General features: G+C 45.6%; 1 protein-coding gene across 6 annotated transcripts in view; it reads left to right on the plus strand.

The window, feature by feature from the left end:
- MLXIP (MLX interacting protein) overlaps window positions 1–24,002 on the plus strand; it is a 61,426-nt gene that overhangs the window by 8,199 nt on the left and 29,225 nt on the right. Inside the window, exon 1 of one of the 6 annotated variants that reach the window (XM_032603098.1) lies at window positions 16,551–16,557. The exons of the other annotated variants lie outside the window; for them this stretch is intronic. The gene's annotated coding sequence lies outside the window, so the exon portion shown is untranslated. Of the gene's footprint in view, window positions 1–16,550; window positions 16,558–24,002 lie in introns of those variants that run through there. 6 annotated transcript variants of the gene reach the window in all.

Consider the following 24,002-nt stretch of genomic DNA (forward strand, 5'->3'; position numbering starts at 1 on the left):
TTGCTCATTGCTCTGGGGAGTTTGCTTGTTGAGGCTGCTCAGTGGGGACTAGGGGATGGAGGGCAGGGGGAGCGCACGTGGGTCCCAGGGTGGGGGCAGCGGAGGTGGTGAGAAGTGCGTGGATGCAGGGCGGCTTTGGGCTTGCCGGTGGATCAGACCTAGGGGATGTAAGGAAAGAAAGAATCAGCAGGGACCCTGAGGGTTTTGGCCTGAGCCGTGGGTGAAAAGAGGAAGCCGAGGGAGCCCCGTCAGCCACGTGGCTGGTGTGAGTGGTGCTGAGGACCCTGCTGTGTTGCGCTGTTCACTAAACTTGGCCGCATGGGCCGTGGGCGGAGCAGCTCCCCGGGAAGGGGCTGCGAGGGGCTGTCAGCGTCGGGGGATACCGTGGTGTCCGGGGAGGTCCTCACTGTCTCCAGAGCAGTTCTCCACTTAGCCCCGACCAGTCTAGACCAGTCCAGGCGCTGGACTTCTTTCTTCTGTCCCAGCTGCTCTGTCTTGCCTCCCTAACCCCTGTTGTGCCTCGTGAGGGGCCAGTTGGCTGTGGGAGGTTTTGGCGTTTTGAGCTTGTATTTGGGATGGCAGTTTTTTGTTGTTGTTGTTTTTTCCTGTGAAATATATACTATCATATCCCGAATGATATTTTTTATTCACTTGGGTCTGGTTGTGGTAGAGGAGTACCGCCTGGTCTTGAATGCCCTACAAGGAAACTTCTCCAGATCTAGCATTCCTAATGTGTTTGGGGTCAAACTGCACCAGCAGACAAACCTTCTAGGAGGAGGCAGTGTAGAAGAGGTTATGTGGTAGCTCCAGAAGGACGTACAAGATCTGGAAAAATAATTCCAGAAACTGAATTCCTTGTCAATAGCTTTTGAGTCTCAGAAGTGAACATAAAGAATCCGATTGAGGAACAGTGAAGAGTGAGGCCAGGGAGTAAAGAGCTCATAAAGGGACAGCAGGGAGAAGCAGGCTGCTGGTAGGAACAGCAGTGCAGAGGGGACCCCGTGGGGATTGTGTTAGCACAGTTACACTGTTGAGGAATATTCTGTGCATAGGAGGGTCTATTTTGAAAGCTAGTTACCACTTCTTCCCTCTGTGGCTTGTGGGCATAGGGAAGAAGGCAGCCTCTTTTGCTCTGTCACCATGGAACAAACAGTCATCAAAACAAAAAACAGCTTCTTATGTAGAAAGTAGGAGAATTAACCTAGTTTCTAGATATTTACCCAATATCCTGGCTTTTTAAAAAACAACCAAGGGCTTCCTTGGTAGCTCAGTAGTTAGGAATCCACCTACCAATGCAGGGGACATGGGTTCGAGCCCTGGTCTGGGGAGATGCCACATGCTGCAGAGCAACTAAGCCTGTGCGCCACAACTACTGAGCCCACGCACCACAACTACTGAAGCCAGTGTGCCTAGAGCCTGTGCTCCGCAACAAGAGAAGCCACCACAACGAGAAGCCCGCGCATAGCAACGAAGACCCAATGCAGCCAAAAAGAAATAAATAAAATAAATAAATTTATTGAAAAACAAAACAACAACAAAAAACAACCTAAAGAACCCCTTCATATGCTCAGGTGGTAACTGACCCATTTGCAAATGGACTACCTCATCTTATGGGACCTGCCCAGATAGCTGGATACTATGCTTTCTAGAGGAAGTGAATTTATAAATTCCTCTTATTTATTAAAATGAAACACTTTCGGACTTCCCTGGTGGCGCAGTAGTTAAGAATCCGCCTGCCAGTGCAGGGGACACGGGTTCGAGCCCTGGTCCATGAAGATCCCACATGCCGCGGAGCCGCTAAGCCCGAGTGCCACAACTGCTAAGCCCGAGTGCCACAACTACTGAGCCCAAGTGCCACAACTACTGAAGCCCACGTGCCGAGCCGGTGCTCTGCAACAAGAGAAGCCACCGCAATGAGAAGCCTGCACACCACAACGAAGAGTAGCCCGCACACCACAACGAAGAGTAGCCCCTGCTCGCCACAACTAGAGGAAAGCCCGCACGCAGCAACCAAGTCCCAACGCAGCCAAAAATAAATAAATAAACTTATAAAATGAAACACTTTCAGCGAATTCTTAAAACAGTATATGATTATATTAGCTTGCTGTTTTCCGGTACGCGGGCCTCTCACTGTTGTGGCCTCTCCCACTGTGGAGCACGGGCTCCGGACGCGCAGGCTCAGCGGCCATGGCTCACGGGCCCAGCCGCTCCGCGGCATGTGGGTTCTTCCCGGACCGGGGCACGAACCCGTATCCCCTGCATCGGCAGGCGGACTCTCAACCACTGCGCCACCAGGGAATCCCCTAGCTTGCTGTTTTAAACGACTATTTTCCAGTTGAGTAGCGGGGTCTTTTACATTGCCTCCTTTGTTCTTTAAATTATTAAACGGATCATTCTCTGCCTTGGAGCAAGACTCTTTCTTCCACGTGTACAGACAAGTTTTTGTTGTTGTTTTTGTTGTTGTTAACAGCTTTATCAAGATATATTCATGTACCATAAGATGCAGTCATTGTAAGTGTGCAGTTCATTGATTTACTTTTTTGTTGTGCGGTCATTATCACAATCCAGTTTTAGAATATTCCATCACCCCACTAAGATCCCTCCTGCCCTTTTACGTTTAATCCCGGTTCCCACCTTAGCCCCAGACAACCATTAATCTGCTTTCTGTGTCTATAATCTGCTTGTCTGTGCCTTTTCTGGACATTTCATATAAATGGAATCATACTGTATGTGGTCTTTTGTGTCTGGCTTTTTTCACTTGGTGTAATGTGTGCAAGGTTCATCCATGTTTATAACACATAGCCATATTTTGTTCCTTTTTATTCCTGGACAGTATTCCATTGTGTCAATATACTACATTTTGTTTATCCATTCATTGACAGGCAAGTTTTTGAGGGAAGCCTAGTAGCTTCATTATTTGGATGTTGACTTTTCCATTTCCTGTAGTAAAGGTCTCTTGCAGATTCAGCTAGGAACTTCCTTACAAGGTGAGAACAGGAAATGGCGGAAAGATGATGGATTCAACACCACTGGATAGTGGTGCCACTGGTTGGCAGCATATCCCTTAGCCTCACAAGTCTGAGTGTCTTTAACCGTAAAGAAAGAAAAAAAGTGAGAGGGGAAGGGAGGGGTTAGACTAGAATCATGGTTACCAATCTTATTTTTCTTCCATGGACCTCATGTTTTTGAGAGATAAAGCCTTAGAAACAAATTGTACTCAGCAATTAAAAGGAACAAACTACTGGTATGTGCAGAAACACAGATGAATCTCAGAAACATTACGTCAAATGACACAAGCCTTACCTAAAAGATTATCTACTGATTCCATTTATATGAAGTTCTAGAATAGGCAAAGCTAATCTACGGTGAAAAGAAATCAGAGCAGTCCCTGCCTGTGAGGGAGGTTGAAGAGGGGACTAGCTGGTGAGAAGCAGGGGAGAACCTTTTAGAATGATGGGCACGTTTTATATCATGAAGGGGTTGTGTATACATTTGTCAGAACTCTCTGAATGGTACACTCAAGATTTGTGCATTTTATTATGTGTAAATCTCACCCAAAACAAAAAGAACCATTGACAAATGTTGAACTCAGGGACGAAGTGTACTGATGTCAGCATCTTATCTTTGAAATGCTTTAAAATAGTGGCTTTCAAACTTTTTGGTCTCAGGACCTCTTTGTGCTCTTAAATATTGAGAACCCCAAAGAGCTTTTGTTTGTGGATTATATTGATATTTACTGTATTAGAAATGAAAATTGAGAAAAAGTAAAAATATTTGTTAAAGTACTTAAAAAAATAATAAACCCCAGTTACCATGTTTACATAAATAACATATCTTTATATAGAACAGCTATTTTCAAAAAAAATAATGAGAAGAATGACATTGTTTTACCCATTTGCAAATCTCTTAGTTAATGCTTAGTTCGGAGACAGCTGGATACTTATATCTGCTTTTGCATTCGTCTGCTGCAATATCGAATGTCTGGAAAACCTCACCATTCTTGAGAGAATGAGAGTGAAAAAGGAAAATAACCTCTTAGTATTATTTTGAAAATAGTTTTGATATCCTGGACCCAGAAGGGGTCTCAGGGGCCCTCAGGGGTCTCCAAATCACACTTTGAGAACCACTGCTTAAGCAAAATAAGATGGGTTGTTGGGTGGGTAGATGAATTTTGATAAAGTAAATACATCAAAGAGGTAATCGTAGCATTCAGGTGGTGGGTGCATGGGCGTTCACCATCTGATTCTTTCAGTTTTTCTGTATGTTTGAAAATGTTCATAATGTTAGAAAAATGAGAAAAATCACATTATTTAAACAGTGGCCATCTGGCTTTATCATGGACAAATAAATATGTTTGAAAATATTGAAAACAACTTTTGGAATGAAGTACTGACACATGCTACAACATGGATGAACCTTGGAAACATTTTGCTGAATGAAAGAAACTAGTCACAATGGACCACATGCTGTGATTCCATTTGTATGAAATGTCCAGATTAGGCAAGCCCATAAAGCAGAAAGTGGAGGAGTGGTTGCTGTGGGAGGGAAGGGTGGATGGTCACTGCTAATGGGTATGGGGTTTTTTTTTTAATTAATTAATGAATTTATTTTTGGCTGTGTTTGTTGGGCCTTTGTTGCTGTGCGCGGGCTTTCTCTAGTTGTGGCAAGCGAGGGCTACTCTTTGTTGCTGTGCCCGGGCTTCTCATTGCACTGGCTTCTCTTGTTGCGGAGCACGGGCTCTAGGCGCACGGGCTTCAGTAGTTGTGCACACGGGCTTAGTTGCTCCGCGGCATGTGGGATCTTCCCGGACCGGGGCTCGAACCCATGTCCCCTGCATTGGCAGGCGGATTCTTAACCACTGTGTCACCAGGGAAGCCCAAGTATGGGGTATTTTGAAGGAGTGATGAAAATGTTCTAAAATTAGGGAACGGTGATGGTTACACAACATTGTGAATATACTAGAAACCAGTGAACACTTTTAAAAGGTGAATTTCATGGTGTGTAAATTATGTCTCAGTAAAGCTGTTACTTAAAAAAAAATCCAAACAGTTTAGTTTTTCAGCATTATCTTCAGGGAGGCTTACTTGGGAAGCACTGGACGATATGATCTTGAAGATCCTAAATATGTCAGTGTCTAGAAATTCCATGACTCTCTATCTTCCATCTCTTCTGTGTACAGTAAATGAGAGACTGTTTGGGAAGGTGACCTGTCCTGGGCATTTCCCCTAGATTAAAATCGACTCAGGAATTCGGCTCTCCAAGTTACCTCATAGCTTGGCAAATCACCCTAAGGTTATCCTGATAAGACCTTTTTTTCTTTTAACATTGTCTGGGTCAGGGGTCACAAAGTCAAATGCCCACAACGACCAGGAAATAAAGTGGTCATCGGTAAGGCAGAGAGGACATTTGCTGTCTTTTATTTTCTGGCTTTTGATGTAGTCGTGGTTACAGAGAAACATTTCTTTATTATGAAAATCATGCAAGCATAAACTGCAGTTGACTGGGCCTCCCTGATGGAAGGGCAGCAGGGAGTGGAGGGGTCTGTCGTGAGCTGGAGGGTATGTGCCTGGTCTAGAGGGCGCAGCCATCACTCAGCTCCAGGCGACGTTTGCCATTTGGGAATGTGAGCTCAGTGTACGCGGTCTGGCATATTTGAAAATTGGAAGAAATCTGAATTTGTATGTGAACTCTACATTTCAGTTTCTACCTAATGTCTGAGTTCAGGTATTAGGAATTCTGGGGAAGTGAGTTTAATCTCGGTTGCATCTAGTTTAGAAGTGAGTCTTGGCCTAAGAGATGAAGGGGTGTGTGGTGCTGTTTGCCGCAGGTCAGCCCTGGCGCGAGGAAAGTCCTCTTAGGTGTTCTTACTCTTAGTGTCCCTTCATGCTGTGTTGAAGTTGATGCCATCACAGGACCATCATCTTCTGAATACAAAACCTAAGACTCTCCTCCTGGTAAACCCCAGAGGTATACGTGCTCCTGGTCGACAGTTACTCTGAGTTATGAGGAACTAGGGCGATTATTTTAAATAATCCTGACTTGGAGGTGGAGGGTTGACTCTCCATTTTGTGAAGTTATTGGACGGTAGGTTACTCATAGCTTTACATTCCATTTCTGACTGTTACCCCTTAACTTCACCACCGTACCTGCCTGGGGTGGGGCTGTTTTCATAGGGTGATTCTGGGGTAGAGGAAAGGGATAATCACTTGACTTCACTCCAGACAGTTGATTTGGTTGTAGTGGAAACAAAATTATAACTTGAAGTTAGCCTGAGGAGGCCTCTCACTTGGCTCTTGTTTAAAGTTTCTAACCTATGCTTTTGACGTTGCGTTGCGTGCCTCTGGCTTTGCTTCCCCAGTTAAGTGTGTATGTGCGTGTGTGCACTTGTGTGTGTGCTTCCCCAGTTGTGTATGTGCGCATGTGCACCTGTGTGTGCTTCCCCAGTTAAGTGTGTATGTGTGCACTTGTGTGTGTGCGTGCGTGTGTGTGTACGTGTACTTCAGGTGGTTAAGAAAGGAATGGACATGCTTGCTTTGAACTCGCCCCCCAACACACACTCACACATGTTCCCATGCAGCCACCCTGCACACGTTCTGAGCCTTTCCAGCTCTTGGATTTTCTGTCTATATTTGATCTGATCTATAAAGGTGTTGGCAAATAGCTTTATGGTTCTTAAAGGCCATGACTTTGCTTCTAAGCCAGATTGAAATAGAATTTGTACTTCTCAGGGGTGCAGTTAAGCACGCTCACTGAGAAATTGGGGAAGTAATCTTCAAAGCTTATTTAGCACCTTACTTTTTGGAATTTGACTGTATTTCTGGGTCTCCTTCCAGGGGAAGGAAAAAAAAAATCCCAACACCCACAGATAACTATTGTCAATTCCCTGGTGTTTATCCTTCCAGACCTTGTGGGGTTTTTGTTTTTTTGGCAGGGTAAGTGTATTTTGTTTTTCTGTTTAATAGACTGCAAACACCTTTCCAAGTCCCCAAATACTCATCTGCAGTATTTTTTAGTGGCTGAATAGTATTTCGTTGTCCACACAGTGAAATGTACTGTTATTTATTGGAACCCTCTCGGGTGGTCATTGAGAACATTTCATGATATTTTTGTGTTTCTGAGCCCCTGTTCTATTTACCTTATCATATCCCTACTTCCTCTGAAAATGTCCCTCTGCCTCTTCCTCCTTCCTGACAGAAAGAACCATTTACCTGAGAACCTTTGGAAAAAAGGCACCTGGCCCGGCCTGTCCCACCCTCCTGCCCGCATGGATAAGGTGTGTGTGGAGGTGGTGGTGACAGGTATGCAGCTCAGCAGCAGCCTTTGTCTGTGCCTCAGGCTGCAGAGAGAAAGGCTGGCTGCATTCTCAGCCTGCAGAAGGGCAGGGGACGCGGCGGAAGGCGTGTGACGCACCCCTCAGCAGCATGCCTGGACCCGGGCTGAGCTTGCATGTTCACGCCCCGAGGCCAGGGCTCCCGCACTCACACCAGCAGGTGGATGCCATCGCTTGGCTTTTTGTGTTTCCAGAGGCAGGGAGAGCGTTGAGCTTCACGAAAGGTAGTGATTCCAGCTGTGAGTCTGCCCAGCTGTGGCGAGCTCACCTGAGATGGGGGGTCGAGTGGATGCATGTTCCTGCGAGTCACAAACCAGACGCTGGTGTGACTTGGTATATGGAAGGGAAAGCTGACTCAACTCTCTGGAAAACAATTTAAATACTGTCTGTCGCATCGAGTCCAGAGATGCTGATTTCTGGCTTTTCGGCAGCCTTACTTGTCAGCGTGATCACTGGTGGGGCTTCTGTGGTTCCATCTATCCGACCACCCACACTGGTGACAGAGTGGTGGTAGAGGGGCCGAGCCAAGACAAGAGGACTTCGGTGACATTTTAAACGCTGGATCAGGTCATTATGCCTCCCTCGGCCCAGTGGCAAGGTTAGGCTGCCCCTGTGGCGTCCGAGTCCGCCGGCTACATCCTGGCCCAGAGCCCCTTGCTGTGGCCTCCCCCTCCTACCCCAGCAGAGCCTGGCCCCAGCCTCCTAGTGCTTTCCCAGGCTGGTTCCCTATTTATTGGACCAGTGTCTATTTCCTTCTGGCTTTGAAATTCATGATTTTTTTTCCCCCACGAGAAACCTTGGCAGAAGACTTTGTTCCATGGGAAAAAAGCCTTCTCAGAAAAGCAAGGAACCCACTTATGAGCTCAGCCCCTGGCTTGTCCTTGGTGATGTCCTTGCACAGTACCTGAGAGCCAGCAGGCAGGTGGTGCTGGGGAAACTTACCCGTGGTGGGCACGGCCTCCTCCAGATGCTTCTCTGGGAGAGCAGCCTACCGAGGGCCTCCTGATTACAGTTGAGCTGTCTCAGCCTGTATGTAGCCAGCTGCTTTTTGCCCGATAACTGTGTTTGCTTATCTCTGTTTTTATGCCGATTGCTGGCTCCTTGGAGTGATGGGTGTGTTTGTGGTAGGGTGTGAGGTGATTGCCACTGATTGGTGAAGTATGGATGAAGTGAGCAGGGAAGGGTGTGGTATGAGAAATATTGTAATCTTCTGGTCCCTCTCATCCCTCAGTTCTTCCCTGCAGAGAAAATTTCTTCTGCTTCCTATCCTAGAGGGTAACAGCTTTCAGGCTCCTGTGAAGCTGGGAGCAGCCACCTTGGCTCAGTAGCTCCAGTTGAGGTCTTGGGTGTGCTGCCGTCCCTGATCGACTGGAACAGTGACCCAGCAGCACTGTAGAAAAACTTGACATTTCAGCCCTGTGTTCTTTGTTGTCTGGGATTGCTGGAAATGCATCAGTACGTGAGACTCAAACATGTCCCTGGAGTAGGAGCTCCACGGCTGCACAGCAGTCAGCTCCGGTGACGTGTCATCACTGAATGGCAGCTGGCTTGCCCCTGTTGAGTCCCATGCGTTGGCCGCTGTTGATAAGTTTATGTGTGTAACTTTTTTCCCTCTTTTTAGCATGGTGTCTCAAAGTCAGGGGTAGAAGTGAGGAGAGGAGTGCAGGATTTGGTGGGCTGTTGCAGTCTTCTGACAAAACCATCATTGTTTGGAATGAAGTACCAGTTGGTTCTGTCTGAATGGCTCCATCGCTTCAGTGCTCTGAAACGGCTGTTATTCTTCCACCTCAGCAGCGTTCCTGGCGGGAGGTGGAAGGAGGACTGCCCGATCCGGAGGGGAGAAACTGCTCTCCTTTGCCCTCTCTGCTCAGCAGTGGATCAGTTAACCATCCAGAGCAGACAGTCTTCTCCTGGTCAGCGGACATCCCAGGCCACTCCTGGACCCCAGCTGGGTCGCAGCCATCGTGGCCTCTTGGAGGAGTGGAGCTTTTAGGAATCAGGCTGCCTGCTCATGGCCTCAACCTCCCTTGGCGCTCACCTGTCCCGGCCAGGCTCCCTGCCTGCTGTGCTGCTGCCCAGCTGACCTCCCTGCCGACCTGTTAGCCTGCCGTCTGTCCCTGTCATGTATGATAGCTCAAGCTGCGGAGTTAATCCAAAGAGCGAATCATTCCTCTGGCTGGACTCCCAGACACAGTCGCTTGAGCCTGGGACAGACACTCAGTGTTTTGGTTCTTTCTGATGCTGATTAGGTTGCGTTGTCTTACCTCTGCCCCTCGTTCAGTTTCGTGTTTGTGTGGTCAGATTAGTCAGATCCAGCTGTGTTTGTGGAAATCCCAGCCTCTTGGGTGAGGACAACAGGAACTTGCATTGCAGTGGAGGAGCTCACATAGGAAAGACTGAGCCTCCTCCATTTGCTTCCAGAGTCAGGAACTTCATTTTCCTGCATCTGAATTGATAGCTCTCCGAATGCAGTGTGGTCACAATATGACATTTGAAGAACTTAGGAGAAATGCAGAGTATGAGAAACCATTTTTTTTAATGACCCTGGCCCCAGACTGGCAAGTTAAAGTGATTTTTCTCAGAGACGGAGATGCAAAGGCAAGGAGATTCTACGAGGAGGACAGAGCCAGACGGACGGGAGGGGGTTGATGTAAAATGACCTTGTCCACAGCGTTAGTTCTTCCTCAGAGATTGGAAACCACCTACATGGTGTACTTTGGGGAGCACAGAAGAATCTATCAGTGGAGCTAAATTACTTCTTTAGTTCAGTCCTTTGAGTTTTGTGGTATTAAAGTTGGGTGGATAGCTATTAAAATATATTTGCAAAAATGACTCATTTATTTGCCCTTCTCTTAAGGACTAGAGCTTCCTTTGATATAAGCCAGTTTTCCAGATCACTGTTGTTTATTTCATTAATCATCTCTTTTATAAAATTAACCGTTCTTAATGGGAAATGGAAATCCCTCTCAAATACGTAATAATCTTCACTGCTTTCTTGAACATACTGAGTCTAATATAACATTTGATTATTTAGGAATCTATTTCTGAATGTTACTTATTGTAGTATTAGTACCATAGTGACTTCTTGATGAAGTTGCACTGATCGGGTATGTTTACTTCTCTACTCAACCATCTCAGCCTCTCTTGTGAGTTGAGTTTTCAAATCTTTAATGATCGTCTCCTCCAGTCTGTTGGCTGCCACTTGTTCTGCAGTGAGTTTGCCATTTACTCTCCGGTTTTGTCTCGTGCCTCTCATTTTCTGTTGGTTTGCATAACTTGTTAAATTGAGTGTAAAATGAGAGTAATTAACTTAGTGAGAGTTTAGAGACTCTCTGAGTCAATTGCACAGACCTTTACTATCTATCTTGAATTATTTTTACTTACTTTGGTATAACTAAATTAAGCTCCAGATAGTTGCGAGATAATGCTATACATATAAACTTCTTTTACAGTGTAATTTTAAGCCATTATTATCCAGTTACATCACTGAAATTTATTGACCAGGCTAACTTGTTTGTATGAAAGAAATTATCTGCAAATCTTAAGAATATTAAGCTCTTAAGAAAATTACAGTTTATTCTTATTTCTGAAATGTTAACTCCAAATCACAATGGTAAACTATGTCCCCTGGCTAATTAAATATTACTTTCTATTATCAGAAGGAAAATCACTTTTTCGCCTTTTCAAAATGGAAATAGTTTTATGGCGGGTCCTCTCCAGCTCTTCTCCTTATTATATAGAAATGCATGCTCGTTGTCAGATGGAGAATTCAGACATTTCAGAAAGATAGAAAGAAAAGAGCAGCATCCTCTGAAACGTTCTTCTTGGATTTATTTACTTTATTTTGTCACTGTGCCCTTTTTACTTTTTTCTGTGCCTGTATAGGTAAAAATAGACCTGTACCATCATTTTCAGTTGTTTTTTGAAGAGCAAAAGTTTTTAATTTTGATGAAGTCCAATGCATGTTTTTTTAAATGGTTCATGCTTTTTGTGTCCTATTTAATAAATCTTGCCAAACGCAGGGCCTCTAAGATTTTTTCCTATGTTTTCTTCAAGAAGTTTTATAGTTTTAGCTCTTACATTTAGGACTATGCTCCATTTTGAGTTAATTTTTGCATATGGTGTGAGGTAAGGGTTGAGATTCAGTTTAAGAAGTACTTTGGGGCTTCCCTGGTGGCGCAGTGGTTGAGAGTCGGCCTGCCAATGCAGGGGACGTGGGTTCGTGCCCCGGTCCAGGAAGATCCCACATGCCGCAGAGCGGCTGGGCCCGTGAGCCATGGCCGCTGAGCCTGCGCATCCGGAGCCTGTGCTCCGTAACGGGAGAGGCCACAACAGTGAGAGGCCCGCGTACCCCAAAAAAAAAAAAAAGGAAAAAAAAAAAAAAAAAAAAAAAAGAAGTACTTTGATGAATGTTCTTGTTTATAGCTTTTCTCATTCTACTTAACTATTTTCTTAAGATAAACTCTTAAAAGTAAAACTGTAAGATCAAAGAGCATTCACACTGAAATCTTTGATATATGTTGCCAGACTGGTTTTCAGAAGTTGTACCAGTTGGAAAAGAAAACCTTCAGAATGGGAGAAAGTATTTGCAAATCATACATCTAATAAGGGATGTGTATCTAGAGTATATAAAGAACACTACAGGGCTTCCCCTGGTGTCGCAGTGGTTGAGAGTCTGCCTGCCGATGCAGGGGACACGGGTTCGTGCCCCGGTGCGGGAAGATCCCACATGCCGCGGAGCGGCTGGGCCTGTGAGCCATGGCCGCTGGGCCTGCGCGTCTGGAGCCTGTGCTCCGCAACGGGAGAGGCCACACAGTGAGAGGCCCGCGTACCGCAAAAAAAAAAAAAAAAAAAAAAAAAAAAAAAAAGAACGCTACAACTCAAAAATAAAAAGACAAAACAGCCCAATTAAAAGCAGGCAAAGAACTTGAATAGATATTTCTCCAAAGATATACAGAGGACCAATAAACACATGAAAAGATGTTCAACACTGTTAATCATCAGAGAACCCTGGCGGTCCAGTGGTTAAGACTGCGCCTTCCAATGCAGGGAGTGCAGGTTCAGTCCCTCGTCGGGGAGCTAGGATCCCATATGCCTTGCGGCCATAACACCAAAACATAAAGCAGAAACAGTATTGTAACAAATTCAATAAAGACTTTAAAAAATGGTCCACATCAAAAAAAATCTTTACAAAAAAACCTCCCCCACCACACACTGAGATACTGCTTTACACCCACTAGGTTGTGATAAATGTTGGCAAGGGTGTGGAGAGATTGGAATCTTCCTACACTGCTGGTGGGAATGTAGAACAGTGCAGCCTCTGTGGAAAACAGCCTAGTAGTTCCTAAAGAATTGAACATAGGGACTTCCCTGGCGGTCCAGTGGTTAGGACTTCGCGCTTCCACTGCAGGGGGTGTGGGTTCAGTCCCTGGTTGGGGAACTAAGATCCCACATGCCCTGTGGCCAAAAATTAAAAAAAAATTGAACATAGAGGTGCCATTTGCCCCAACAGTTTCACTCCTAGGTATGTACCTGAGAGAAATGACAGCATATGTCCATATAAAAACTTGTACACAAATGTTCTTAGTAGCATTATTCGTCATAACCGAAAGGTGGAAACAGTTAAAATGCCCACCAGCTAATGAATAAATCAACAGAATGTGATATATCCATACAATGGAATATTAGCCATGAAATGGAATGAAGCACTTGCTCTAACATGGATGAACCTTGAAAACATGCTAAGTGGAAGAAGCCAGTCACAAAAAAACACACATTATGTGATTCCAATTATATGAACTGTGCAGAATGGGCACATATAGAGAAACAGGAAGTGGGGGACTTCCCTGGTGGTCCAGTGGTAAAGAATCCACCTTCCAATGCAGGGGATGCGGGTTCGATCCCTGGTCGGGGAACTAAGATCCCACATGCCGTGGGGCAGCTAAGCAACTACTCAGCTCGCGCGCCACAACTAGAGCCTGCGTGCCGCAAACTACAGACCCCATATGCCCTGGAGCCCTCACGCCACAACTAGAGAGAGAAAACCCACACGCCACAACTAGAGAGAAGCATGTGTGCCGCAACGAAGACCCAATGCAGCCAAAAAGCTAAATAAAATAAGTAAATACTTAAAAAAAAAAAAAGCAAGCGGATTAGTAGTTGCTTAGGTTTGGGAGCTGATGACTAAGGGGTACAGCATATTCTTTTGAGGTGGTGAAGATGTTCTAAATTTGATTGTGGTGATAGTTGCACAACTTCTGTGAGTACACTAAAAACGATTGAATTGTATGCTTTAAATGAGTGAATTGTTTGTGAATTATGTCCCAATAAAGCTGTTACTCCCTAAAAAGAAAAGGTTTACCAACTAATATTCCCACTAGCAGTGTACAAGAGCCCATTCCCCCACATTCTCCCCAGCTCTGGGTTGTCATTGCTGTAATTTTAAATTTTAAATCAGCTCTATTGAGGTTTAATATGTAAACAATAAAATTCACCCTTTTAAATGCATAGTTATATAATTTTGACAAATGTATTCACATGTGTAATCACTGCAGTCCAGATACAGGACATTTCCATCACTCCAGAAGGTTCCCCCAGACCCTTTCCAGGTATTCCTCCCCATCTGTCTCTCACTATAGATTTGATTTGTCCTGTGTTTTGTGTAAATGGAATCATACAGTATACACACTTTTTGTCTGACTTCTTTTGTTCAGCATATTTTTAAGACTCATCTGTGATGCTACTTGTATCAGTATTATTGCATGGATTTGAGTGTTTCTGTACCAGCCTTGGTGTGGACGTATATTTTTATTTCTCTTGGGTAAATGCTGGGTCATATGTAAGTGTATGTTTAACTTCATAAGAAACTGCCAAACTGTTTTCCAAAATGGCTGTACCTTGGGACTTCCCTGGTGGCGCAGTGGTTAAGAATCCGCCTGCCAATGCGGGGGACATGGGTTTGATCCCCGGTCTGGGAAGATCCCACGTGCCACGGAGCAGCTAAGCCCGTGCGCCACAACTACTGAGCCTGCGCTCTAGAGCCCACGAATCACAACTACTGAAGCCCGGGCTCCTAGAGCCTGTGCTCTGCAACAAGAGAAGCCCCGGCTCACCGCAACTAGAGAAAGCCCACGCGCAGCAACAAAGACCCAATGCAGCCAAAAATAAATAAATTAAATAAATAAATTTTAAAAAATCCTTTTTCAAAATAGCTGTACCTTTACAAAAATTTTGTGTACCATTATTACTGTGCGTTCAAAACTCTGTTAATCTGATAGGCCAAATTGTGGTATGCAGGCCTCTCACTGTTATGGCCTCTCCTGTTGCAGAGCACAGGCTCTGGACGCGCAGGCTCAGCGGCCATGGCTCACGGGCCCAGCCGCTCTGCGGCATGTGGGATCTTCACGGACCGAGGCACGAACCTGTGTCCCCTGCATTGGCAGGCGGACTCTCAACCACTGTGCCACCAGGGAAGCCCTTTCTCTGGTGTTTTAATTTGCATTTCTTTGATCTCTAGTGTGTTTTTTGTTCCCTGAATATGACCATTTATTTTATATTTGTGAATTTCCTTTTAGTTCTTCCAATTTGCTCTTTCTTTTTTTAGTTGGGATGTGGGTCTTTCCTTTTCCATTTTTTTTCAACTTTTTATTAGAAAAAGCTTCTAACAGAAAAGTTGAAATAAAGGTGCAGCCGTCACCTTTCTAACCACCACCTACGCAGCCCACATTTGCTAGCTTTTGCCGTACTTGCTCTATGTATACGTCTTCTTACTTTCAAATGGCTCAGGAGAAGAAGTTGGAGACATCATGACATTTTATTCCTCATTTCATAACCATTATGTCATTTCATGCCAAAAAATATTAATTTATATAACATGCAGTCTATATTAAAATTTCTCCAGTCAAAATGTCTTTTGTAACTGGTTTTTCTGAATCAGGATTCAGTCAAGGCTTATACTATGCATTTGGTTTTCATCTCTTTAGTCTCTATTAACATAGAAAAATCATTCTACCTTTTCCCTGTTGGCATCGACTTTTGGAAGTGACCAGTCCAGTTGTCTTGAAAAACGTCCTACATTCCGTATTTGTTTTTTGTTTTGTTTGACGTGTTCCTCTGGGTCCTGTATTTCCTGTAAAGCACATGGTAGGCCCCGAAGGCTTGATTACATTTAGGTTCAACATTTTTGTTGAGTGTGCTTCACAGATAGTCACGTCGAAGGTACAGTGTCAGGGTGTCCCACTATTAGTGATACCAAATCTGATCATTTGGTTGCAGGTAACTGCCAGATCTCTTCATTGTAAAGGTATGTTTTTCTCCATGCAATGACTAGGAATTTGGGGAGCTTAACTGATTGCGTAGAACTCCTTACGCAGTAACTTTGTTTCACAGTCTTTGTCTCAGTTTGGCACTGATCTTCTAACTTTGCTTCTTGATTTTTTTGATTTAGAAGAGATTTTTCACTTTTATATATTTAAACGCCCAATAGTACAAGAGATTTCTTTCCAAACGTCCCTTTCCTAAACCCTACTTTCCCCGTTTTTCCTTCCTCTCTCTCTCTCCCCCACACTTTCTCGTTCTGCTTTATTTAAATAACTGGTATGAGAAGCTAGCTCTTCCTCCTTGTCTATCATCTTTTTGGACTACAGATTCAGAAAATTGCACTTAACCCAAATGTGAGGTATGGACGCACTGACTTTCCATAGCTGTCTCTTATTTTTCCAAGAACATAATTGCTGTAGCTGATCACAGCCCGCTGGCAAAGGGGAGGCAACAGTGAGATTGAGACTTTGGTCCTTAAGGCTCCAAACAACCCATGCTCTTATCTTAGCTCCTCTCATCAAAGCTAGGGATGGAGGAGGGAGGGGACCAGAAGTCAAAACTGCTGATACTTTGAGAAAAGACCCTCTTTATTCCTCCTGCTTGAAACGCCTTTTCTCTCCATTCCCTTTCCCTGATTAACTCCTGCCCATCCTGGAGACTCGGCTCAGGCATCCTACTTGAGGAAGCTGTCCTGGACCCGCCATCGAGTACCCTGCCCTGTGTTTCCATACACTGCACACATGCCTTCGCTCCCTCGAAGGATGACATTTCTGTCTTTCCCATTAGCTTGTAAGGTCCAAGGATTAAGAGCCCGGGACTAGCTTTGTTGCCGAGTCCTCCACACAGAGCCTGACACATCGCAGGCTCTTGACAAATGTTGCTGGGAGGTTTCACTTCCTGGCCTGCAGGTGATTTCTCCCGTACAGTTATGGATGCGTTTGCTTCCTGGGTGTGAAAGCAAGTGGCGTTGCAGGCTTTTTTTTTTTTTTCGGTACGTGGGCCTCACTGTTGTGGCCTCTCCCGTTGCAGAGCACAGGCTCCGGACACGCAGGCTCAGCGGCCATGGTTCACTGGCCCAGCCGCTCTGCGGCATGTGGGATCCTCCTGGACCGGGGCACGGACCCTCGTCCCCTGCATCGGCAGGCGGACTCTCAACCACTGCGCCACCAGGGAAGCCCTGCAGGCTTTTTTTGAGAGATGTATTTCTCTGTACCTTATAAAGAGCTGAGGAATGAAAACTCTGGCCTTTCCCTTTTTAAATGTTCCAGCTGCCTTCTAGCTGCCTTCTCATCATTCTAGGGTAATCGTTTCTCACTTGGTACCTTTCATTATTCTTTATTCTTCTAGAGTCATAGAATTATGGGCTTTGAACTGAAAGAGGCTTACCCTTCAGCGACACAACCTAAAATATAAACCCACAGACCTGTCCACTTTCTCCTGGGGCACCTGCAGGGTTTAGAACTGCATCCTCAGCATTCCTTCTCGGGTTTTTCCTCTCTCCCTCCAGCCCTCTCCCAGGTTTCCCCTCGCTGGTCTGCCTGAGTGGTGCTTGATAAGGGACATTGCTGTGAAGGGGGCCTGAGAGCCACGGTTAGGGGTGAGTGATCAGTTCCCGGTGGTGTTTTTTCTTGCTCAGGAGGCTGGGAATGCAGAGAATGGGAGGCTTCAGTTCCTGTTCAAGAGCTGTTAGCCTTTTCTACTACGTAGATACTCATCTGTGGTGGAGAGTGAAATAGTGCTAATAAAAAAAGAGAGACAGTTGTATCTGTGCCGCCAATACTGGTGGGATTCGATTGCGTTTTCATTGAAGAACCGCGTATCTAATCTCTAAATGGTAGTTCTCTCTGGCTCTCAAGGACCTTTGCTCATCACCCACCCCTAACAGTCATTCTCTCTTTGTCCCCTGAGTCGAGTTGCTGGGAGGGAGGCTTGGCTGCTGTGGCCTAGAGGCCTTTAATTGTGCTTTATCACAGCCCAGAGTCAGAACAGTTTCAAACATCATGGGGAATGTCAGCTGGATGCATTTAGAGAACCTCCTGTGTTCCAGACCCTGTCAGTCCATTCTAAATACCTTCTTTGTTTAATTCTTACCACAGCTCTGTGAAATAGGTTGTTTTTCTTTTCCCCAAAGAAAGTGAAGTTCAGAAAGGCCAGATGTCTGTGCGAGGCGGCATGGCTGGCAGGTGGGCAGGTCACAGGGTGGTTAGGAAAGCGTCCTTCTGAGTAAAAAGCTTCTACTGTACTTCAGAGTCAGCCCTAATCGGGAGGCACGTGGTGTTTCCACCCGTGAAGGTGGCCTGGCCTGAGATTCTGTTGATAGATGAATTTTTATGACATCAGGACAGCACAGTGGACAGGATCAGATTTCCTCAGTAAAATCTGGGATTTTGACATCAGATGAATCAGATGTTATCCTTCTTCCTTATGCCAAGAAAGTGTAGCTGCCCCTTGCAATAATGTGAAGACTCTGCAACTTTGCAGTTAAAAATCCTTGTAAATGGTTGGCTTTAGGTTTTGCTCACAAGTACCTCTCCCCCTACTCCTCCTCTACCAAAATGTACACTGGTCCCCAAAGATCTGTGGAATAAGAAGCACAAAATCTCTTTGCCATTTGGTTCAGTCTGTCGTTATCGCACAAGCTCCCACCTGGCCCATTTGTTGATTTTGTGTGTGAATGTGGAGGGAATAACTCAGCATATCAGGGACTTCAATTTTGAGAAAATAAAATGTTCATCACTTTTTGAGTTGACTTTTTCCCCTGCTCTGTAGTTTGTCGAATTATTTTGCCTTAAATGTTCTCATTTTATTTTTGTCTGTTTTCCCAGGAGGCCTTGAAACAGGGAAATGAGAGATAAGTTACCCTGACCTTGATTTTTATAGCACTGTAGTAACTAAAGGTGTGTCTGCCCTCTCATGGAGCCATAAAAAACACACTTTTCTTTTCTTTTTTTTTTTTTTTTTTTTTTTTTTTGCGTTACGCGGGCCTCTCAATGTTGTGGCCTCTCCCGTTGCGGAGCACAGGCTCCGGACACGCAGGCCCAGCGGCCATGGCTCACGGGCCTAGCCACTCCGCGGCATGTGGGATCTTCCCGGACCGGGGCACGAACCCGTGTCCCCTGCATCGGCAGGCGGACTCTCAACCACTGCGCCACCAGGGAAGCCCTCTTTTCTTTTTAAGCATTTGCAACAGCAGTTAAGATGGGAAATAACTATGTGGCTGGGTTCATAACATATAAAGGTCTGAGGTTAAAACTGGGATATGATAATAAGTCAAAACTTCTTTTTATCTTTCACCGCTGTTTTTAAGTTTGGTTTTATGAGTAACAAGTTGTTGCTTCTGACAGAAAGGGCATAGTGAAAATAAGTATATCAAAAAGGAAAAATGTAGGTATTTTGAATGTGATAAAGACGTAATATTTACGTATGTCTCAGGAGACGGTGTCAGCAGAGGGATGTTCATCTCATCTGGGTCGGTGTGGAGATATACAGCGTTACTGAAGCCGAGACCAGTCTGATGAGATCATCTAGCTTGCCTTCGATTTAGTGGGTTTGTCTCCAGCTCTCCTCATCCGCAAAGGTTGGAAGGTTAGCAGGTTGATTAAAAAGCAGCATGGGAGAAGGATGAGAAGAGGGAGAGATTTAGGGTGACAACTGGTTCTCAGCAGCAGACGGAAGGGAAATTCTCTTTAGCTGGCAGAGGTAGAACAGATTTATTTTGGAACGTCTATTAGGGGAAGAGGGCTGTGCAGAGTTTTTTATTTGTTTGTATTGCTTTTTAAAGTCCCCCTCCTCAGAGATAAGCCAGAAGTCTGTGGTTGTGGTGGGGTGTTGCAGACCTTTCTAGTCCCTCTTCTGCTTAATGGTAGCTGGTGTTACCCTAACACCCCTCTACTATGGGTGCCTCTCAAGTGTATTCTTTAGGGCCAGCCTCTCCCTTTCTGGGGAGGGGTACAGTTCTAGACCCTGTGAACTGGAAAGGAAGTTGGAGTAAGCTAATTCAGTTCTCTCTCATCTAAAAATGGGAAACTGAGGCCAGGGCGAAGAAATGACTTGTGGAGCAGAGATGGCGTCACATTGCTATTCAGCGTCGGAACTGGGGCTGCAGCGCTGGGGCCTGCCACCTGGTTTTGTCTTGTTCAGTTTCTATTAAGACCCTTCATTTTCATCTAGGTGTCTTCTCTAAAATGAAGCAAGCCTGGAAAAAGTAACAATCGGTTAATTTACAAAGCCCTGTGGTCTGATTTTGAATGTTGGGGGGAAGAGAAGGGAGGTGGAATGTGGGGGAAAGATAAACCGAGAACAAACGGACAATAACACATCCATGTGAGAGTCTGGAGTTCAGGCCAAGGAGAATTTTAGTGTGCATGACGGGGGGCGGGGCTGAGAGGGGAAGGGACTGTCAGGGGGCGGTACTGACGGGGGGAGGGACTGTCGGGGGGTGGCGGAGGACTGACGGGGCAGGGACACACAGGGGAGGGGCTGATGGGGAGGGGCTGGCAGGGGCAGGGGCTGACGGGGGGAGGGACTGACGGGGCAGGGACAAATGGGAGGGAGTGCCGGGGCAGGGACACACAGGGGAGGGGCTGATGGGGAGGGGCTGTCAGGGGCAGGGGCTGACGGCGGGGAGGGACTGACAGGGGGAGGGACTGACGGGGCAGGGACAAATGGGAGGGAGTGCCGGGGCAGGGACACACAGGGGAGGAGCTGACGGGGCGGGGCTGGCAGGGGCAAGGGCTGACGGGGGAGGGCCGCTGGAAGGGTCCTGGAAGGGTTGGGAGGTGTGGGCCGGGCCAGGGGCTGGAGTGGGGCTGGGGGGGGCGGGGCCCGAGGGAAGAGGGTTTTCGCTGTGGAGTTCCCTCAGCACCGACTGTGCGGTGGCGTTTTGCTGGGCTCGGGGGGGGAGGTACTGGTGAGCAAAACAGACGGAGTTGTTACCCCCCCCCCATGGAAAATGCAGTCGGTTGTGGAGACACACCGTCAGCAGACACACACACAGGCAGTCGCAGACTGTGGTAGGTACAGGGTGTTGTGAGAGGTCGTAGCCAACTAACTCATTTACCTTGAGAACCATCCAGGAGGGAGACAGGGAAGGTGAATGAGGTTCTTGTTTAACCCAGACACGTGCAGCTGCGGGGCTCTACCGGGATGAATACGCAGGGATTCTCTTCTCTCTAACAAGCAGGGCAACCCCTGAAGGAGTCTCAGTGGGGGAGAGAGATGAACAGATACGGGTTGTCCAGGTCATTCTGGCCTCCTGGGTGGGTGGGGCGGGGGGGGGGGCGGAGAGGCAGGAGGGGAGGAGCCCAAAGAGGAAGCCTGGCGGAGTTTGGCGGGGACCCGTTTACACCCTGCCTCCCGGCTCCCCATCCCCTAGCTTTTGCCCCATACCACTGAGGACCTCCGAACACCGCAGGCCTGTGGTCGCCTGCCTGTCTGTCATTCTCCGGAGCATATAAGCTCCACGAGGCTAGGGACTTGGTTTTGTTCACTGCTCTGCACCTAGGACAGTCCTAGATAACAGATTTGGGTGGATGAATCAGGGTAGTGTCACGAAGAAAGTGGTATTTGAGCCAGATTACTCTGGCTACGGTATTCATGCTGTGTATAGCCCATGTGCAGCCTGAAAACATTCCAGTTCTTACCATCAACCCGTTTCTGGTGTTAAGCACTGTTTTACACAGGGCATTATGGTAGGTACTACAGAGAATTAACGATTGGCTTCAGCTTCTGGCCCCAGAAAGGTTAGATTTGTTAGGTGTACCCAGAGCAACTTCAGTTAATTTACCCGTAATGTCACTGTGATCCTAGTTACGTTGTCAAGGTTATTGTCAAAGGTTTGAAGTTTCAAATTCAATAAAGAACAGATTCCATGGGTTTTTTTTAATAGCCAACGTTGACTTTTAAAAAAGGACCCAATGCTTTTTAAAGCCTATTTATAGGTCTTGGCTACCCGGAGGATGTTACCTTATCCTTTGAAATGCATCAGACAGCTTCAGATTTCTCTGCCTTTTAAGTAGGTTATGTAGCTGGCGGTGCCTCAAAAATGGCTAATAATGGTGATACTAACAAAGTTGTTTCTTGCCAGTCTTCCTAGGAACTCAGAAACATTTGCAAGCGTGATCTATTTCTGTTATATCTCTGGCAGCCAGTTTCTTGACTCCAGGTGTGTACTCTGGCCGGAGACCTCTGTTAATTTACTTCCTCTTTACACCAGGTGTCTGAGATGGGGTGGAGTTCTTCCACTCTTTACATAAAAATCTTAACCTTGGTGAATACTTGAACCTATTAATTACCTTTTCCTGTACGTGGATGAAAGTGCTAGGGAAAGGCTGTATTCTTTGCAGGTAGTTGGTTATTCCTGGTACTGAATATAATAGAAACCTCTCACTTATATCTGTGGGTTGGCCACTTTGATCCGGGTGAGGGTGGCAGTTACCATATCAGCTGCAGGTGCTGTGCTGAATACAATAAAGTGCGAATAGTGCTTGTGTTTGGGTGTGTAACTATGTGATTTTGTTTTGTTTTGCTGGCTTCACTTTTTAAACTTTCTTTTGACATTATTCTGCGTATTATGATTAGAAATGCGAAGGACGTTTATGAAGAAAATTACAGAAGACAGCTTCAGGTTTTTAAAAAAACCTATTTTTAAATAGGTTAAGTTGTTCGAATAAGTAGAGAAACATAGGCCAGTCTAGGATGGAGATGACCCAGCTGGAATGGTCAGTGGTGGACACACACTGTGTAGTGTATTTGTTAAGTGCAACTCCAATCAAAATGCCAGAATAGTTTTCTTTTGAGATTTGACAACATGATTGTAAAGTTGGAACATGGAGGAATAAATAGGCAAAGATTCTAAAATTTGTTTTAAAAAATGATGGGGGGCTTCCCTGGTGGTGCAGTGGTTGAGAGTCCGCCTGCCAATGCAGGGGACACGGGTTCGTGCCCCGGTCCGGGAGGATCCCATGTGCCGTGGAGCGGCTGGGCCCGTGAGCCATGGCCGCTGAGCCTGCCGTCCGGAGCCTGTGCTCCGCGACGGGAGAGGCCACAACAGTGAGAGGCCCGCATACCGCAAAAAAAAAAAAAAAAAATGATGGGGCCAGGGACTTCCCTGGTGGCCCAGTGCGTAAGACTCCACGCTCCCAGTGCAGGGGGCCTGGGTTCGATCCCTGGTCAGGGAACTAGATCCCACATGCATGCCACAACTAAGAGTTCACATGCCACAGCTAAGAAGTCCACATGCCACAACTAAGAAGTCCTCATGCCTCAACTAAGAAGTCTGTATGCTGCAACTAAGAGCCGGGGCAGCCAAAATAAATAAATAAAATTTTTTTTTAAATACTGGGGACTAACGCTACCTAGGTAGTAAAGTGTATCACAGATTTATAGTTATTAAATCACTGTAATACTGAGACAGGATTCGACACGAATCAGTGATATGAGGCCCCAGAACAGACCCTAGTGTATATTATAATTTAATATATGTTAATGGAAGTGTCATAAATTAGTGAGGGAAGATGAGATAATCAGATAGCCTTTCGGAATTTATTTTGGTGAGCTGTATAAAGAGCTAAATTGATTTTTCCCCCAGATGAGTCAGAGTTAAATGTAAAAAGTAAAACCATTTAAAACATAGGCACAAAGCACCAAAAGAACTGGGGTGCTCAGAAGTGGTCCCAGGTATTATATATGAGAATGTGGTGTATGATGGCGATGATTTTTTAGTCTAACAGGGGAAGGATGAATTACTGAGTGAATAAATAGGTAGGAACCATTGACTGAAGCAGGATCCCAGTATCTTCATGAAACCAAAACAACTTTCAGATGGAGCAAAGGATGTAAAAGGTGAAGCTATGAAAGAACAAGAAGAAAACATAGATAAGTGTTTTCACAGTCTTGGGATGGAAAAGCCCTTTTAATTATGACACAAAAGGTAGAAACATAAAAGAAAGGACTTTAAAATTTTGATTGCATTAATGAACAATGTCAACTAAAACAATAACAACAAAAACTCACCATACATTAAAAAGCTAAGTAGAGGAAAAAAGCAAAACAAAGCATATCAGAAATAGTCGAGGCAAAGATAAATAGTCAAGACGGACACATTAACTCTGCCATGTGTGTGGCAGACATTTCCACCAAATTAAGAGCTTTCAAACAACAGAAATCGAGCAGAAGACATGCAGACAGTTAACATTAAAAAATCCAATGGCCAATAAACATAAAAAATACTAATAAGTGGGAACTAAAAATTAGTGATCTAAATTTTTGTTTGTAAGATTAGCAGACACTGGGACTTCCCTGGTGGTTCAGTGGTTGAGACTTTGCCTTCCAATGCAAGGGATGCGGGTTGGAT

This window comes from Phocoena sinus, chromosome 14 (assembly GCF_008692025.1).
Source record: "Phocoena sinus isolate mPhoSin1 chromosome 14, mPhoSin1.pri, whole genome shotgun sequence".
NCBI lineage: Eukaryota > Metazoa > Chordata > Mammalia > Artiodactyla > Phocoenidae > Phocoena > Phocoena sinus.